General features: G+C 40.9%; 1 long non-coding RNA gene across 1 annotated transcript; it reads left to right on the forward strand.

The window, feature by feature from the left end:
* Positions 1-1,331: 1,331 nt before the first annotated feature.
* On the forward strand, positions 1,332-7,852 carry LOC115635591. The gene is made up of 2 exons (XR_003996646.1): positions 1,332-3,404; positions 4,019-7,852. It is a non-coding gene; the product is annotated as an uncharacterized LOC115635591 (long non-coding RNA).
* Positions 7,853-13,166: the final 5,314 nt, after the last annotated feature.

The raw sequence follows: 13,166 nt of genomic DNA on the forward strand, positions 1-13,166 counted from the left end.
CATAATACCACAGGATGACTTTCATCAGACCTACAACTTGAATATGTCTAACTTATCTAAATGTGCTTTAACCTGTTCTTCTCTATTTTGGCTTGCATTCCTTCCCCTTTGTTGTTAGTATTGTGACCCAGTACTCAACACCATTAACCTTTTTAGTAAAGTCTGAAGTGAAATAGGCATTGAACACTCAGCCTTCTTGATGTCATCAGTCATTAGCTCTGCTTCCCTGCTAAGTAGAGGACCTACACTTTCTTTTGGCTTTCTCTTGCTCTTCATGGTTAATCCTGTGTTAACCCTAACAAGTACGTAGGGCTTACAAGTATCCTCTATCCCACTCTCATTTGAGTCTAGCTTCCATCTAGTGTCTGACTAGTAACGGGACACTGATTCTGTAACCTGCTCTGGAATAGAGGGTTTGACAAAACTGGCTTCCTCACCATCAGTTGCTCTGCAACCTGTCCTCGAATAACACATTAATTTCTGGCTATGCTCAAGAACTCTACCTTCCAGCACACCACTGGCTTGGATGCTGACCTGCAAATGAGTCACTTACCTCTTTGTGCCCCTCATCTTTCATAGTCCCATTTCAATTTTACCCATTTACCTACCTCAAGGGGTATGTTAAAGATATTAAGTGCTCAGTAGCTAGGGATTGTAATTTTTTTTTTGTACGTCTATATAAGAACACATAATTAGTGGGAATTTTCTCATGAGGGTCCAGTGAGAAACGTTCTCTTGTTTTGAGATCATTTATATGAATAGCGATCAAAGAGCTGACTGTTGAAATGTCATCTAATTCTTTCCCTGTGTTTGTATTAAGCCTACAAGTCATTGCTTAGAGGGATCAGAATAACACTGTTGATGGTATGCTGGCCAAAACACATGTATATTTTCTTTATTAAGTGGCTTATACTGAGAGGTCATCAGACTGGGAATGGCAGTAAATCCATGACTTCCTGTCTTTGCATGGGAGTCTGGAATGGGGGTGAAAGGGGGTTGAAATACCATAAGCTTAATTGCCAGAAATGGGCAAGAAGAAAAGTTGTCCATGTTACCTGTGCATCTTTTGGAAGATTTGGGGTGGTCTAGGAGGTTTACAGAGCACCTCTCTAAGGCAAGACTGTCATAATGATGGAATCTCCCAAGAGTGGAGAAGTTGGCTGATTACCTCTTTCAATTGGCTGTACATAGTTGTTGAGCATTTTTGTAGGTGGAACATATTTGTAGTGTGAACAGCACTGTAACTTTTTGTACATTAATAAAGCTACGGTTTTTGTGTTCTCTTCAAAGCTGTGATATATCTGTATGGCTTGGTGAAGTGCAGACTGGTTTTAGTTTTCTGCAGAATAACAAAACCTTGCATGCGTTTTGCTTTGCACTGCAAGCTGAAAGTTAACATGGAGGAGAGAGCTGTTCCCATTGTGGGGGAATTTTAAGTAAAATTCATTACTACTTCATAAAAATAAGCAACAAACCCTGGCATTCCTTTGGTCTTCAGATACGACTGACACATGCTTACAATTTTTTTTTTCACCCCATTTGGTTTCTGTAATGGCACTGGCACAATGCAAATCTTGATGTCTGTCAGTGACACTCAGAAATGATAATGCAATTAAAATTTAATTTGGCAAACAACTTAGTTTTTCTATAGTATGAAATGAAACTTCAGAGTAGTTCTGAGTAAAACTTTTAATATAGCAATGAAACTGCCAGTCTTTTCCCTGTGCCCGTATCTCTATGAATAAGGCTTTATAGGCCTAAATGTCAGTGCTCCATAGTGATTAATATGGTAGTAAAATAAATTACATGGTATTTCTTTGTAAATGCTGTGGTAGCCTTTCACTTAGAGGCTGGTACAAGCTAATGTTTTTGATGGTTCTAGTCTTGGCTAGAACTCGCATGTGGTATTGAGATATTACAATCGTTTTGATATACATACGTGGAGAAATGGGGTTCTCAAGGAGTTAACCCTTTGTTCCTCTGCTCCTTTTTCAAACTAGCATGATCACACCATTCCCCTTAAAGATTAGATCATTGGTAATAAATACTAATGAATGATGCTCCATTGGCTGTCAGGTGGCATTAACAAATTATTATTTTGTTTCCTTCTCTTTTGTCCCTCCCCAAAGGCCAAGCAGAGAATTTAAAAAAACAAATTGAGGGCAGTGTAATGTAAACAGAGTGTATCTTCATTTACTTTAATGGAGTTACTCCTGACTTGCACAGATTTGTAAGGGCAATCAGGCCTTAGAGATGCTGTTAGGTCATATAGTTTGACCTTCTGCTGTGTCTAGGTGACAGTTCTGACATCTCAATAACGTAATTGTCCCTCTAGCACAGGGAACAAAGGCCAACGGTGGCTTCAACTTTCCGGCTCAGGTCTTTGCCCATGGTTATGTTGTCATTGGTTTAGGCGTATTTAACCTTTTAAATGGAACTTTCAGAATGGAAATACATTACATTTGATTGTTTAACAGAAGTCTGATTCCCTAGACATATTAGCTGCATACAAAACAGATGTGGGGAAAAGGACAGTGTTACTGGTTTAGGCCAGAATTTTCAAACTGGATGCCTACATTTAGGTTCCTAAATAAGAGGCTTGCCCCCACTTTTTTGCTGTTGTAGAGCACTGAATCTTGTAAAATTACCTGTATTAATGAACTCTATGGAATTAATATTAGCCTTTAGTAAAATGCAGAAAGTGAGTTAGTTTCACAAGAAGAGGTAAGAAGTGGTATGTGAATAAAACTTAATTCTTTTTGTTTCTACACAAGTCAAATAAGTTTGTTACTCTTATGAACAGCTGTATTTTTTTTCTATTTATGAACAAGTCTGTCATCTTATCTGGTAAGATGTACTTTCCCATGGGTATATAGCATTAATTTTTTCTTGAGTGCTTGCATTTACTTGGGAAAGTCTAGAATATAGTTTTTAATGTCTGAAATAATACTTAAACTTACACAGAGCTTTTATCTGTAGGTTTCAAAGTACTTTACGGAGATGGGTAAGTATCAATGTATAGGAAAGAGAAGGGGAAAACTGGAACATCTTTGTTAGTGCATATATGTATGTGCTGTATGTATCACTTCTGATTGTTGCTAACAATTTAATAGCTTGATCTTCAAAGACAATATGCAAAGAAATCTTATCCAGAGATTTGGCTTTGTTCCTATAGTCTGTTTTCCTGGAAACTACATAGGGAATCCAAGTTGTCCCATAGTCCTTGTCTATGGAACGATTACTTGGAGGATACTGAATATGGGTATGCCATGCCCTCGATGAGGACCTGTGACATTATCCAGGATACAATCTGGACAGATGGACAGCTGTGTCGCCTCAGATCTCCAACCTGGGGTGTCTTTCATGCTGCTGTTCCTGCAGTGAGCATAGAGGAATGGAGAGAGGTAATTTGTGTTGTGTGTTTCTCTGTTTTACCTTTCTCCTCTCCTTGAAGGTCATTTCCAGCTGGGGTTCAGGGGGCAGCCAGTCTGTTTACACAGGGACCCCCAGCTGTTTTCTATTGCTAATATGTACACTTCTCACACATTTCTTCCTGCCAAAGAATCGTCACTTAACTAGGTGATAATCCACTTGATTTTATTGGCTTAAGCCACCCAGTTTAGTTGCTGGTTTGTCTATTTTGTTTCTGAGGAACTGGCTAGTGCCTCCTTTCGTAAACTTGGAGCATGTTACAGTGGTGTTATACAGTAGAAACTTATACTTCACCTACAATGTTGATACACCTATTTTACCAGGACAAAATAATGTCCAGCAGATTGAGTTGTCAAATAATACCTCTCAAGGCATATTTTGTACAAAATATATCATGGTCATGTAAAAAGGATGGACATAGGGGTACAGTCTGTCAGAGGGTCACTGCATGCATAGGACCTGATCTAAAGCCCATGGAAGTTAGTGGAGTTTGACTTCAATGGGCTTTGGATCAGGCCCACAATCAGGTAAATCTGTTTGAGATGACCATTGGCTAAACTATCATCTCTTTTTCCTCTTATGTCAGTTTAGACTATACAGGAAAACGCTTGGACTGACAGCTTTGGAAACAGACCTGTTCACAGAAAGCTGCGTCTGGAGCAGTGCAAGATGTGCCATGCCATCCCCCCAGTGTATCTTGTTGGACGGCATACTGGAATGAGAACTGGACAAATGTCAACCAAGACAGCAGAGGGCTGCAACTTTGTTTTGATGTTCACAATTATAGAATGTACATATCCCTGACCTCATAATAACTGTGCTATACTATAAATCTGGAGTTAATCCAGACAGATTAAGGGGCAGACTCCTGCTGTGGCGATCTGCTGGGTGCAACAGAGGGAGTGCTGGGAGAACCATGCTTGACCTTCTGATTCTCTCCCTCAATCCTGATGCAAATTAGAGTAACGCTTAGGCTACAGACTGCTGGAGTGTTATCCCTTAATATTCTCCCCTTCCCTGAAAGTGATGTTTCCTTTGCATTGAGGCTGCAAAGAGGGAGATACAGGAACTCTTTGCACATTGAAGATTCTCCCACATGGGGATTTGGCAGCAAGGGACTTGTGTGGATTTGCACTCCCTGAGTGCTGCAAAGGCAGAGGTTAGGAGTAGAGAATCTGCCCCTAGAACTTGAAAGGATCCTAGTACAATCGTGCTGTCAGAGCTATGGCCTACTGGCCATAAGTTATATAAAACTATATGTTGAGGTAACTAGGCATTCCCAACTTTCCTTATCAGTTTGATCAAATTACCAACAGTCAATCACAACTTTGCCTATTAGAGGAGCTGGATCACTAGGTAAGAAATACTCGGAACAACATTTTAGCATTTTGTTTGGCTGCTCTATGAAATTAACCATTTAGAATTTGTCAAGCAATGAATGGAGATTGAGGTGATCAAGTTTGAACTGATATCTGCAAAGTGCATTTTATCAGAATAAAATAGCCTAGGGCATAGGGAAAAGTTGTAATGAACTCAGGACATAAGCCTGCTCTTCCTTTTGCAACTTTTTTTTTTTAAAGGGAGAGTTCTTTTGGTAAAACCACCAGTGTTTGAAAGCCAGAATTAGCAAATGTGGAAGTGTGGGAATGCACATCTGTGGCCACTCAAGCAACCTTAACTCTAACCCTGTATCCTGCCAACTTTCTATTCTCTTCATCTGTTGTACTTAACAAGTAAGATGGAAAAGTTTTAATGCAGGGCTTTCAGATGAAGGTGGTTTTGATGAGGACTAAGTTCACAGCCAGTGGCTGCAGATGTCTTAAATCTGCGCCTGTTTGCTGAGATGTGAAGTGCATGGGTTTGGTTTTGTACAAATGTATCCCATATGAAGGTGTGATCTGCTTCCTGCGTGGCTCATGTAAGCTACTTTTATTCTAGCTTTTGTAGTTCTAGGTACAGTAATTATGCATTTGTGCTAGGGGTCAAAGTAAGGCTCTCTTTGGGGTATTGGTTAATTTTCTGAATATGATCCATTTCAGTAAAGAGATGCAGTAGTGCTCTCTGCTGGCATGTGGCTTTAAGAAAGCAGGAGCCATTGTAGATGTAGCCATATGGCTTTCTTTCAGTCCTCCTAGACTGGCATTTGAGTGCTCCACATGGGTTTCTTCCTGTAGGCCACACCACTGTGTTTCCTGCCTGCTGCCTTCCCTCCCACACTCTCATATTGTGCCAATCCGCATTTAAGGCAAAAGAAATGTGCATGTTATTTTGAATAACTTCCACTAAGACGTTCCCCAGAATTAAAGGCAGCGGTTCTCATTACGATACAACAAACTAAAACAATGAGGAGTTCCTAGCCAACCCATTTTGGAGTTATGATGAGCTAAAATTAGTTAAAGAAGTCAGATCACTTTTTTTAAATTATTCTTTAAATCCTCATATCTCCTAAACACCATATCCCGTTTTACTCCTGTTTTCCAGGGTCCTAAGATCCTGATCTAAAACAAATTTCGCAGTCAAAATCAGATCACAGGTAAATTCACCATACTGCAGTAATTAGGATTGTAGTATACTATAAGTTTGCAGTCAGTTACTTCAATCTTATTAGGTCTCTAATTAGTCCTTTTATTAGCAATCAACAAGATGAGGAAAGATGTAATCATTGCTCTAATTAGCACCATTGGTAATCAGACAATAAGAAAATGCATGCTATGTGTAGCTAGCAAGTTGCAAAAACAGCACTTCTTTTTCACTGGCATTAAGAGGTTATCATCAGTGCCAAAAGAATCATTCATTGAAAAGATGGAAGGAGTGCACCAGGATTGAAAAAACAAAAAAGCTTTTCAGATGCTGCAATGTTAAGGTTATAAAATTATCTGTCTAGTTTTTTAGAAGGTGGTTGATCACTGTGGGGTTTGAACATGGCAGTCCTGGGAAAAATATTAGGACTGCTATTAATCTTTTTGTTTTTATCAACTATCTGGATTTAGTTTCTTGCCTGAAAGATAAGACTTATATGCATTATGACTGATTCTGTGGATATGATGTCTTCTGTAAGTCATCTCTAAATGTCAAATGGAGGAGCGAAGTTATTAGCTTGTGGGCACGTGCACATTTCCAAACTACATTTGTGGAAACAACACTGGACAATAGGAGTCTACAACGTTCAAGGTAAGTTCAAAAGAAAAGTGAATGCTTTTTTCTGGCAAATGTGTCACGTATCCCAAACTGTGAATCCCTGAGTGTTCCCCACAAAGCAAGTGCTAAGGTTGTGGGTTGAGCTGAACATGTAACGTAAGGCAGAATATGGAGTTGCTGTTCAGATAAAAAGATCCAGTGCAGAGAAAACAGATTAAATTGTGACAATTATAATGAAGTTGCCACAGCAGAAATTCAGGATGATTCTGGGAACTAGAATGTCAGTAAAGAGGAGACTCAAATGTACAGGAGAAGGTGGGAGGGTGCCACCAGGTTATCAGGTGTGATGAAAGGAATTGTTTGGGTATAGATAATGCAAGGGATGACTAACAGAACTATGGGCATCTGCTACAGACATTCAGAAGGGGAAGACCGCAAGACCTAAGAATTGATGAGGTATTCTAACTACCCAGGTATCTGTTGGGTATAGAGCAACAGCAAAAGATTCCAGAGTTCTGCAGGACAAAGCCATGGTGCAGAATGTAGAGTTTTCTAGCACATGAGAAGGAATCTGAACCCTGCTCCTTTTTGAGGCAGACACTGCTTGAGATCATAAGAAGAATGGGGAGTGGACACACAACAATGGAACATAGGTTAGAAATACAGAAAATTAATATCACTTGAACACCAGCAGTTTTATTAGGCACTACTCGGGTGGCTCCAGGCACCAGGGCAGCTAGCGTGTGTGGGGGGCGGCATGCCGGTTGCCGTGAGGGCAGCATTCGCGCTGTCTTCGGCGGCTTGCCTGAGGGAGGTCTGCCGAAGGCACTGACCTGCAGACCTCCCACAGGCATGCCACCGAAAGCCGCCTGACTGTCGTGCTTGGGGCAGCAAAATACATAAGAGCCGCCCCGACTACTCTAATGCAAATAATAGAGTCCCCAACTCAGACTGGGTTCCCATTTTACTATACACTAAAGGGAAAAGCTTTCAACAGAACTTAAGTCCCAAAAGAGACAGGCTTCTGGGAGCTGAAGTCTCAATGGAAATCAGTGGGACTTGAGCGTCTGTCACTTGCACTTTAAAAAATTGACCCCGTACAAACACATAGTAAAAAAATAACCTGTATCCCGAAGAACTTAGTCTAGCTAAATGTCTTTGAGGAACAACAATTACAAAATATGCAGAGGAAAAACAGGAATGTTGGAAGAGGCTTGGAAGTGATAATGGGCATCACTACAGATGAGGTTTTTCTAATGTGATGTGATTGCCAAAAAAAAAAGGTGGGGGAGGGGAAGGAAAAAAGGCCAGTGCAATTTGGACTGTATATACAGAGACATATCAAGAAGCAGGAGGTAATATTCTCTTATACATCTCCAGTGCAGCTGCAACTGGAAATGGCCCTTTCACTTTTAGACAGCTCAGAACCAGCAAACTGGTTGGAGTTTAGAGTAGGACAATACAAATGATTACGGTGTGCTAGAGGTGTGACTTAGACGAAAAGATAAATGTGTCTAGCTTTTACAAATGACAGCTAAAGGCAAGGTGATGTGAGTTAATTATTTGAGATGCATTTATATAATGTGATGCACAAGGATAGAACTATGCAGTTGAGAGGGAAACTTGCAGAATTGTAGGAAAAAATTCTAGATTGTGAGACACTTTTGGATTATGGATAGTTTTGTAAGGGAAGAGTTGGAAGCACTAGCACTTCAGACTAGGCCAGGTAAAGCACTGGAACATGTACTGTAGAGAATAATCGGAGATTGGCAAGGAGACCACATGGATATTCTAATAGGTCTTTTCTACCTTTACCTTCTATGCATTGATGTATTTAGGGAGATGTGTTTGTGAAACTGGGGAAGAAAAGATAATTTGCTTTCATTTACTATAGTCCAAAATGAGGTGTACTCAATCTTGTCTTCTGCACTTGGTTTTTGTACCCAAGCCCCTGTGCCAAATAGTCATGACGACACAAGTTTAACCTCTGAGAACTTTTATAGTCTATCACAAAATGAAGCCTGTTAAATAACTTGTCTCAAAGTCTAGTGGAAACTTAATGTTCATATCCACTATAGACTTAACATAGTAATTTTGTGAAAGCTGTTTAATTAAGAAGCCTGATATTTACAGAGCCTCATTTCAGATGTGCTGAGGGTCCGTAACACCACTGGAAATTGATGGGAGTTGTGGATGTATGGAGTTACCGAAAACCAGGTGCATGTTGACTTATAAATATTAAATACTTCCATTGAAAAACAGTCCTCTTAAGACTTATACCCAGGACTGTATCTATTTAATCATAGAATATCAGGGTTGGAAGAGACCTCAGAAGGTCATCTACACTCCAACCCCCTGCTTAAAGCAGGACCAATCCCAACTAACTACTAAATGGCCTCAAGGATTGAACTCCCAACCCTGCATTTAGCAGGCCAATGCTCAAACCACTGAGCTATCTTTTCCAGAACAGTGGGGCCCACTTGGTTGTGTCTTTTAAGCATTCCCATAATGTAAATGCTACCCTTCCAGGGGAGAAGGATGGGTGCACACTAGAGACCATTGCAAGCTGGAAAAACTGGGAATAAGTATCCACAATTATAGGACATCAATTTTCGAACAGGTAAAATGGAATCCTGTCCTTTCCATGTGCTTTTCTCCCCCCAGTAGTAGACTGGGAAAGCTGTGGTTCAACTGTTCTATGGGTAGTTAAAGAAATGGAAGTATCATGTGTTTCAGATTTTGAATGCTCCCAGTCACTGGCACTTCTTAACTCCCAAACTGTACTGAAAATGACAAACTAATAAAAGATAAATATCTTGTATTTAGTCCATGTGTCTCCTTATTTCCATTTCCAAAGAGGCGGGTAAACATAAAAACAATCCACGTTTTCTGTTGGCAGCAGCCTGCTCACTTTATTGGCTGTGATTGTGTTTTTTATATAATAGACCAAACTACTGGGGACATTAGGAAGGGAAGAAGTGAAGAAGCCAATCACCTCCTCTTGTGGGGAAAGGGAACCCATAGGATCTCACTGCAGCCCCAAAACTGGCAGTGCTGACTGGGGGGCGGGACATGTAGCAGGAGTACATGTTGATTTAACTCATGACCTTGATAGCTTCTGTTTGCGAAATGCCTGTGGAGCCCTGTCTGTAAAGTAAATCTGCTCCCCTCAACTTGCAGAGGAAAAACTCAAAAGGAGGAATGTAGTGGCAGCATCATCTGCCCTCCCTGAGGATGAATTCTTCCCTATCCCCTAGGTGAGGGATCCCAGGCTGGTGCAGTGAGGTGTGAATTTGTCAATCTCCACCAGTGGTAGCAGTGATGGAAGATGTAGCTGCAGGGAGGCTCAGGCTTTTGTTTTAATCACTTTAAAAAAAGCCTGAGATCTTTTTCCCACCATTGCTCAATGCTAGTGAAGAATTATGGGTGAGGTGGCTAGTACAGGCACAGACGTAGATTGACTGGCTGCCTGGGAAAGGTGGAAGAAATGGTTAAATTCCAGTTTATGTTCATGTTCTTATTGTCCTCTGGCTGGCTGTGGTTGAAAAACCAGTCTCTGCAAATATACAGCCACCTTGCTGAAATTGTAACACTTAAAATTCTGCTAGTGCTGTTTTTCCCCTATTATCTGTTTGATTAATAGCTATAATAGTAATTGTGCCATTCCCACTAGGTCAGTGAGTACCTGAAACTAATGACTTCAAATTTTAATTTTGATATATGCTGCAACACCATGAGAGATGAGCAAATAATACCCCATTTTGTTTTGCATTGTGTTTTTTAAGCCGTTCAGTGGGGATAAGTGCAAAATGTCACTGTTCTGAAGATGGCAGCAGTGATATAGGGGCATCCTTGTTAGAAGGCAATTCATGCCTACGTGACTTGGAAAAGGATGGAAATAGGTAGCGTACATGCACTTTCCAGCAGGCAGTGAAATACAGCTAGGTGTTCTGCTACCTTTTTGTCACAGCTCAGCTGCGTTACCCTTTGAATTGGACCTTGCTGGCAACTGTAGAGAAATCAGAAACAATCCAAACAATGCACTGGTAATGGCTTGTTAGTCCACTGGATGGTACTGTTGCTGTGTACACTCCATTATTATTTTTAATCCTGAAGGTTCCTGTACAGTTCAAAAAAGTTTGTTGGGTTGGGTTTGTGTGTTTTGTGTTTTGTTTTGTTTTTAATTCAAAGAGGTAAACTGGGAGTGGAGAGGAGAGAAGGGTGTGCAAACCTTTTCTATTTAAAATGTAGCTCACACTCTCCAACCCCACATGTTTTGTGATCCGCCTCTTAACCAAAATTCGTCAGAGCCTGTTGACTGGACTCTGATTAGTATACATGCAAACGGTAAGTAGTGCCCTAACCAGCTACCCTCATCCAGCCTTTAAGTGATTATGCAGCAACATGACGTCCAGCTGGGGTTTTCTTTTTTCTTTTTCTTTTTAAATTAAGCTACTTGCAGATATTATTGTACCTAAAAAAAGGAAAGTAATGTGGTGTAGCTCAAGATTAAGTGGGAAGCTTTCCCCTCAAAAGTGAGCATTGCTCTGCTTTGGTGTGGATGTTTGCAGGATCAGTAAGGGGCAGTAAGTTAGACTAGAATCATCCTAGAAAAGCTTGCTGTGCATCATATTATTTCCTGTTTTGCAGCGGGAACCTTGCTTAGCCAGAGCCCAACACTTGAGTTTAGAGTGACCAGATGTCCCGATTTTATAGGGACAGTCCCGATTTTTGGGTCTTTCTTATATAGGCTCCTATTACTCCCCACCCTCATCCCGATTTTTCACATTTACTGTCTGGTCACCCTACTTCAGTTTGGTGTTTGTTTTTGCCCCTGCAGTGTCAGACAGCCTCGCTCATGTGTGAAGTTAGGGCATCTGAAGATTGGTACTTGTGACTGTTGTTCTAATGTCTTGGTAAAATCTTATTAATGTGACTTAATTCACTCCAGCTTAATCTTTCCATTTTTAGTATCTCCTAGAGCACTCTTCCTCTGAACAAATGCTAAAGTATTTTAATAGGTTTCCTGCATCTGCAACTTGGAAGGTGGAGCTGTTCAGCAGCGCAGAGCAATGCTATCATGACTTATAGGAAAGGACGCAAAAATATATGTCCTGAGGCAACTGTAGCGTGAGCCATTTCTACTTCTCTAGCCCTACCTATTTCCCAGTTGCTGGAACTGGGCTGCTGATAATTAGCCAAACTGAAATTTGGTCAGGACGTTAGTTTAAAAGAAAGATGCTCTGAGTCTGTGATGACGACAAGTGACAAAGGCCTTGGTTAAACAGCACATCCTAAAGATGGTACTTGTAGCATAGTTTCTTCCACCATCATGCTAGAGCATTGATTCTGTACTGACTCAAGGCGGAGTGCCACATATTGCATTACCAGCACACTTCTCTCCGCATGTTGGGTTTTTCTTCAAGGTCTCCCCTGCCAATATCAGCCAGACCTGACTCTAGCTTATGAGGTCAGACGAAATAGTGAGTAGGTATGGCTGCAATGGATAACACGATTTGATGTCCAGGATTTGATGATAGACTTCTACAAATGGGGGTGGGGGTGTTGAGAGGTTGCTGCCTTTATTTATGGGGGGTTGTTACTTACTCCAATTACTTCAATGGGAGTAGTGGGGAATAAGGCCCTATTCAAGATGGGGAAAAAAGGGATCAGAATCTGTTCTTCTGCTTCAGTCTCTCACCTTGTGCTTAAGCCTCTCACTCAATGGAAAGTTCCATACTGGGATGTTTTAACATGAATTCTAATTTTCTGCCTGTAATCTAAGCCAGAATCACCTGTAGCAGACAAATGTGTACTGAAAAATAAAATAAATCCTCCCTTTAATGTCAACAGAGTCTTTTTTTTTTTTTTTTGAAAATGTCACTTTTCAAATGGGAATAAATCTGGTGTTCCTGCCTGTAATAACACTTTCAGCTACAGCCAGGACAGTTCTAGCGAAGAGGGAAATGTCAAAACCCAACAGTCCACGATAATAGTTATACGTTTCAGAAAGAGGGAATTGATAGATTTATTTTATGGAGATGAATGATGGAGGAGATGTTACATGTACAGGAAAGAGCAGGACTGCCTGTGAATACTTGATGTGTATGTGTTTTGCACGTACTCATGAGTGATGGAATGACTGGCTGGGCTCGTTTAAAGATGTAATAAATCTCTCTGCTCAGAGAAGGCTGTTTCCTGCAGCGTGGGTGTGGGTTGCGGAAGCTGCTGAGACGTGCTCCCTGTGCTGATAAAATGGCTATGCAGTTAGGCCTGGTCTACACTATGCGTTTAAACCGAATTTAGCAGTGTTAAACCAATTTAACCCTACATCCGTCCACACAACGAAGCCCTTTATATCGATATACTCCTCCCCGACAAGAGGAGTAGTGCTGAAATCGGTATTGCCATGTCGGATTAGGGTTAGTGTGGCCACAAATTGAAGGTATTGACCTCCGGGCGGTATCCCACAGTGCACCATTGTGACCGCTCTGGAAAGCAATTTGAATTCAGATGCACTGGCCAGGTAGACAGGAAAAGCCCCGCAAACTTTTGAATTTCATTTCCTGTTTGCCCAGCGTGGAGCTGTGATCAGT

The sequence above is a fragment of the Gopherus evgoodei genome, chromosome 15, assembly GCF_007399415.2.
Source record: "Gopherus evgoodei ecotype Sinaloan lineage chromosome 15, rGopEvg1_v1.p, whole genome shotgun sequence".
Taxonomy (NCBI): domain Eukaryota; kingdom Metazoa; phylum Chordata; order Testudines; family Testudinidae; genus Gopherus; species Gopherus evgoodei.